At 40.6% G+C, this 6,883-nt stretch overlaps 1 protein-coding gene across 1 annotated transcript in view; it reads left to right on the forward strand.

Moving 5' to 3' along the window:
• Positions 1-6,573, forward strand: part of LOC140628113 (neuroligin-4, X-linked) — a 330,655-nt gene extending 324,082 nt beyond the window's left edge. The window contains exon 12 of the transcript XR_012026510.1: positions 6,558-6,573. The gene's annotated coding sequence lies outside the window, so the exon portion shown is untranslated. The remainder of the gene's footprint in view (positions 1-6,557) is intronic.
• Positions 6,574-6,883: the final 310 nt, after the last annotated feature.

Here is a 6,883-nt window from a genome sequence, read left to right on the forward strand (position 1 = left end):
CAGCCTGGCATCCACTGTGGGTGGTTTCTCCGAATGCCAGAAGACAAAGAACATATGAAAACTGTGGATTCCAAACCACTGATTGTAGAACTCCAAATATGAAGAATGTTAACCACATCCCCATTAAAATGCCTCAAAGTTTACAGAAGGTTTACAGGTTTATCTTTTCACAAAAGGTAGTAACTGATTGATTCAGCCCTTCATCCTCTTCAGATAAAATACTTGTGATTATTTAAAAATATTTAATACCTTATGAAATCTGGTATTAATAATAGCAATAAAAACAAAATCTTCCCAATTTTTAAAAAGATTTTATTTATTCATGAGAGACGCACAGAGAGAGGCAGAGACACAGGCAGAGGGAGAAGCAGGCTCCGATGTGGGACTTGATCCCAGGACCCCAGGATCATAACCTGAACCAAAGGCAGATGCTCAACCACTGAGCCACCCAGGAATCCCAAATTCTTTCCAATTTTTAACAGGAATTAAAAATGTAGAGGAGAATACATAGAGTAGTATATGTCGAAAAACATTTACAATATATATAATAAGAAAATGAGAAGCGATACCTACCTACTGTCTCCTCCTCAAAGAACCACTGTTTAGTCTTCTCAGTGTAAAACTTCTCAGTGAAGATTGAGTCTATTAGGATATAACCAGACATCCTGATTCTGAGTTAATTCTGGTTAAAAATAAAGTTAGAGTGACACCTTCTCTAAAATCCTTGTCTCATCATTATTCTACAGCACATTTCCTGATAAATTTTATTAGAGTGATTATTCACACTTTTAATTAATGTAAATTTCATGTCAGTTATAGCTTCTCAAATATCTCCATGCCACTTCTCTATCCCTACATAATGAATGCGAACATAATTCCATCTTGGCCGTGTACGGTTACTCGGAGTCTACTTAAATGTCAAAGTTTTAAAATTTCTACTTAGAAGGGTATATTTCTACTAAATGATATAATAAAGAGAGCCTTCCCACTGGGCATAATATGTGCCCTCTTGTGTTCTTCATCTGCATGAAAAGAGGATTATTCCATGGGAGCACATGAGCTGAGATTTGCCTACAGAAAAGTGAGGTGCATTTGCTGGTTTTCCTGTAGATCATAATTATATATATAAATATATATATATATATATGAAATATAAAAGAAATCTATTGGGTTGTAAGAGTGAATACCCCAAAGTTGCAGCTCAGCTCTAAATATTTGATTTGGTCCTCTCAGAGCTTAAATTCACCCTATACAATGGGCAGTCTGAAAGCCTTGCCCAGCGTGGCCCATGGTAGACTCTTCTTCATCGGTTGAACTAGCCTGAAGCATCTTAAGGAAAAAGAAGGAACCTGATAAGAGATAATACATCCCCACTATCATCACAGGCTAGGTAAAGGGTTTCTGATTGTGTAATGGAATAATTGAGTCTGTCCACAGTCCACATGCAATGAGACAACAGCGTGGGACATACAACATGCTTTCTTCCACATATTGAGGAAATGCAAGAATTTTCATCTGTATCTGTTCCCAGTGTTCAATGAGGTTATCAATCTTCATTTTACGTCTAGTGAATAGCTTCAAGGAATCCTTCGGATGGCATACGTGTCCTCCAAAATCCTTAAAATTCCTTCACATTTTAAATGGTGTTTAAGATAATGCTATAGATGGGACATCTGGGTGGCTCAGCGATTGAGCATCTGCCTTTGGCCCAGGGCGTGATCCTGGGATCCAGGATTGAGTTCCACGTCGGGCTCCCTGCATGGAGCCTGCTTCTCCCTCAGCCTATGTCTCTGCCTCTCTCTCTCACTATGTCTGTCATGAATAAATAAATAAAAATCTTAAAAAAAAAAAAAGACAACGCTGTAGGTTTTCCTTTCCATTCCTCATTGCCATCAGAATACACATGATGAGGTCATGATGAGGTCATGATGAGGTCACTATTTCATCTCAACGATAAAAAGAAAAGCTTCTAAATAGGCACCAGCCTCATACCTGCATATTTACTTCCACCTTAGTTACATTCAATCCTTATCATCTTGTCATATTGGCATTATTATGTGTCTCAAACATCTGATACCATAGATATTCAGAGAGTTGATATACGTTCTTGAAGCTACAGAGCTCATCTATGGTCAGTTTGAGATTGATATTCACATTTGTTGCACCCCAAAATTGTTGCTGTTTTGACTATGGTGTTCCCTCGTTGCTTAGGAATTATTTCATGTTTCAAAGTATAAAGCAGGTGGATGATCTTAATGAGTACATTTTGAGTCTCGTGGCAGATATTGCATTCAAATCCATGATAAATATTAATTCAAATACCAGAATCTACAGCCACTTAAACCTCCTTTGTTTCCTCATGATGAACTAGAGTCCTAAGAGTTTCTGTGCATACTCAAAGGCTGAGTTGGGGCCTACAAGCTGGATCTTTTAATTTATTTTAATAACTCCTACTGTATACTAATAACTAACCTTAAGGTATAGCTGATTTTAAGAAAACTTTCACTATTATATTTATAATATACAGGAAGGAACCAGAAACCATACATACTAGAAAACCTACAGTTAAGATCCTCATGAATTATGCCAATGTTACTACAAACTTAGAAATCTGAAAAAAAGATTAAATGCAAATAAAAAAAAATTCTTTTTAGCTAAGGAAAGACATAGTCAGTGTTGAGCCAGGCATAATAAAAGGCATCAGTGACTGGGAGTGTTGCTGTCCTGTCAGATGATTATGCTGAAAAATACAAGAGGCATCAAATGAACAGCTCAGAGTCTGAGGAAATCATTGTTGTCAGAGAAAGAAGCAATTTCTTTAGACATATTAATGATTTATGAGGATGTCACTCCTTCTTGCCAAAAAGGATATTACGTACATGTTTGATGTATAATAAAATTGTTACAACCATGTGAATGAAGCTGCTCAGTGGGTACTCTGGACTGAATGTGTTTTGTCCAAATTCTTATGTTCAAACCTAAGCCCCAAGGTGATGTTATGGAGGCAGGGCTTTGTGGAGGTGATTGGGTCATCAGGGTGCACACCACGTGAATGGGTTCAGCATCTTTATAAAAGGGATTCCAGAGAGCCCCTTGCCCGTTCCATCATGGGAAGATGAGAAGATGGCCGTCTATGAACCAGGAAGTGGGTTCTGACCACACCAAATCTGCCAGCATCTTGATCTTCAACGTTCAGCCTCCAGAACTGTGAGAAACAAATGTCTGTTTGGGCCACCCAGTCTGTGGGATTTTTGTTACAGCATCCTGAATAGACCAAAGGAATGTGAGTCATTTAAACCTATGCACCTCACAAATTTGTACATCAAAATAGATCCTTTCCTGCACCTTTATACTACTATTCTCTAGGTTCTCGAGTAGCCTTGTCAACTCAAAGATGAGCAAGTTACCAAAAACTCTGAAGCTATTAGGAAGGATGGGAAGAGGGAGCATGTGTCCAAGCTCTCCGTAAGTCGCTTAAGGAATATTGTGAGATTCTCCATTTCCAATGAGCACTTTGCTTCAACATGTGTGATTGTGTTGACCACGAAGGTTTTGAGGTTGGAACACAAATTTTCATAAAACACCATCTGGGGATTGTAAGTAGCACTTGGAAAAGTAAGAAGCCCAAACACTAGGAAAAAAAGAAAAAGCATTAACAGGGCAGTTTATGCTATTACTTGCTAGGCACCTCTGTCCTGCAAGCCAAGCAGTACTTCGAAGTGTGGGACCTTCCCTCCTTCATTCTACTCCTTTTTTTTTCTAAATTATCTTGGTTATTGCTTTCTACTTATCTCATTCCCACTTCTTATGTATGGACAATCCCTTTCCAGTCACCATTACCATCATCCCCATTATCATCATCACCATCACCAGCACTACCACCACCACCATCACCATTACTGTCCTCACCACCATCACCACTGGCATCATCACCATTGTCATCATCATCATCTCCATTATCATTATCACCATCACCATCCCCACCACCATCATTACCATCATCACCACTATGAGAACCATCATTTCTCCCCAAATATTTAATCAACACTTTCTTTTCACCAAATGCAAAGAAAGAAAGATTCTTTAAGGGACAGAACCACATTTTTCGTCTGCTGTGTTCAAAAGGGCATATCATAAAGGATGCTTGGAATCAAAAATCTTCTTTAGGGAAAATCTCAGAATCCAGACACGTCCAATGTATGATCCCATGGGTAGGAGATTCGGAGCCGGATTCAAGAAGACTAGCACCCTGTGTATGAGATTCATATAATCCGCAGGGGTAACCTAAGTATCCTTTACTTTCACTTTTCCCTTGGTTAGTTAGAAAACCGGCCTGATCCTGGAGGCTTTCTCCAATGAGCTGCTGAGAAAATGTCATCCTCTCTACATGAAGAGTTTGTTTAGTGACAGTCAACGAAGAACTCTCATCTAATGCACGTCCAAATGAACTGTTTGTACCCCAATCCAAAGCAACACTAAAACTCATGCTTCCGGAATATAAAAATTAGCTGCCTACGCACTGACCAACTATGAGAAGCCAAAAGCAAGCCATAGTCAGCCATGGCAGCCGTAAAGGTGTGCTGGGCCGGTCTTTGAAGGCATCATTGATTGAGGAGCCCAGTTGCTGAGCTCTGTAATCGACCACTGCATCTGAACCAAATTTAAGCCTCCTGCAGCTGCTCCCCACCAGTGCCTGAAAGCAGCAGGGAGACCAAGGCAGGTTTGTTCCTTGATGTCACAGGATGCCTTTGGCAGCTGATTTGTCCTTTGATTTGAGAATTTCCCCACAGCCTTATGGATCTGTCTTTGAACTATGCTGCCAGCCAACGTGCTTCCTCACCACCTTCCTTTCTTCCTGCCCTGATGCACCATGGCTTAGATACGCATCGTGGTCTGATGGCTCCCCCAGGCCCTGCAGGCTCCTTCCCCATGGTCTCACAAATACCCCCTAACAAACGTTTGCTCATCTAATCCTGTCCTGTCTGCTTTTCAGAGGATCTGGATTAACATGCACTCCTTGATCAAGAGTACTTAAAGAAAAAAAAAAAAAAAAAGAGCATCTGAAAAATAGATGCACACCCTAATTCTTATTTTAAACTATGTGCTGTGGGCAGCCCAGGTGGCTCAGTGGTTTAGCGCCACCTTCAGCCTGGGGTGTGATCCTGGAGATCCAGGATTGAGTCGTACGTCGGGCTCCCTGCATGGAGCCTGCTTCTCCCTCTGCCTATGTCTCTGCCTCTCTCTCTCTATGTGGGTCTCTCACATATAAATAAACAAAATCTTTTAAAAAAATCTATTAAAAAATAAAAATAAAAAATAAACTATGTGTTGTACCCATAATTTGCTTCATGGAAAATAGAAACACTGGTTCTCTAAAATTTTAATAGTTTATTATTCAAGAAAAGGCACTAAGAGTGGAGTATTTTTGTTGTTGTTGTTTTTGCCTAACTTTTGACTTCTATCACAGACACTCACTGCTTCAGATGAAATAATATCACCAGGAATATCTCCAGCTCGACTCGACACAGTTTGTACTCACTTTGCAAAACAGCAGGAACCTAAGATTCTTTCTGGAACGCTCAGCATTCTCTCGAATTTCAGATTTGTGCATTTTACTGCCTAAAATACACTTCCACGTAAATGCTTTGCCTTTACCTGCTATACAAAACTGAACTCATTAACCTCAGTGGAAGTTGGAAAAATCTCTCCTGTGTCTCTACCCAAATAACAGGCTTTCTCCCCCAGGCAATAAGAATATCTCTCCTTCTGGTGACATTTACGTGGTGCCCTGAACTGCCAGAGCGGACTTCACATTCGTCTCTGGGTTTGCTTGTCTGGTTGGTGGTCTTAACACATTGCATTCTGTGCTTGCCACTAATCAATCCCCCACTTAATAGGTTTAAGATGGAAAGCATTGATCGCTTGACCTAACGGGGTCATTCACTCAGCCCTTGGCGAGATGGGGAAAACGATCCCTAATTAAATATTATAACTAGATGGAAATCCCAACAGTGGATGGATGATTCCAGGGGGGGAGGAAAAGTAAGAAAATGCTATGGCATGTGAAATAACTTAAACTTCCTCTTTCATCCTTGACACTCATTCCATCTGATTCCATTATCACCTTCTATCCAAACATTCCAGACACTCATTCCATCTGATTCCATTATCACCTTCTATCCAAACATTGACCTTTGTCTCCTGGAGTGGGGAGTTTGATGAGGTTTTGGGTGAGGTCCAGTGATGATTCAATTAGTCTCCTATTGCTCTGGAACACATGAGCACAAAGTTAGTGTCTTAAACCCTACCCCTGTAATCTTATTATTATTGGGTGCTGGATGTCTTACTGGGCTAACATCAAGCTATTGGTAGTTCTGTATCTCTTCCCAGAGGTTCTAGGGGGTGTCTGTTTCCCTGTGCTTTCCAGCATCTAGAAGCTTCCTGCATTCTGGGCCTCACAGGTCCTTCCATCTTCAACACCATCAATTGCCAATCAAGTCTCCTCCCACTGCTGTCTGTATGACACCAACTCTTGTGCCCCTCTCTTCCACATCTAGGAAAGTGACTCCAGGATGTTCACACAGATAAGATCATCCAGGATAATCTCCCTATCTTTACGTCAGCCAACAACAACAACAATGCTATCAGGGAAGTCAACTGCTTTTGGCCGGTAATATTAACGAATCCACAGGATCTGAAGACCAGGGCGTTTGTTCTATCTCCCTAACCATTCCTCATGTCTTACCAGTGAAAGAACAGGTATGTTTAAGATTTGGTACAACCATTCTTGACACAGTTTTCTCAAACAAGCCAAGTACAAGGGTCCCTTGCATAAAGGAGCTGAGTCCATTTTCCCCCCTCAAAACGCCATGAAACAGCAACC

This window comes from Canis lupus, chromosome X (assembly GCF_048164855.1).
Source record: "Canis lupus baileyi chromosome X, mCanLup2.hap1, whole genome shotgun sequence".
Lineage (NCBI taxonomy): Eukaryota > Metazoa > Chordata > Mammalia > Carnivora > Canidae > Canis > Canis lupus.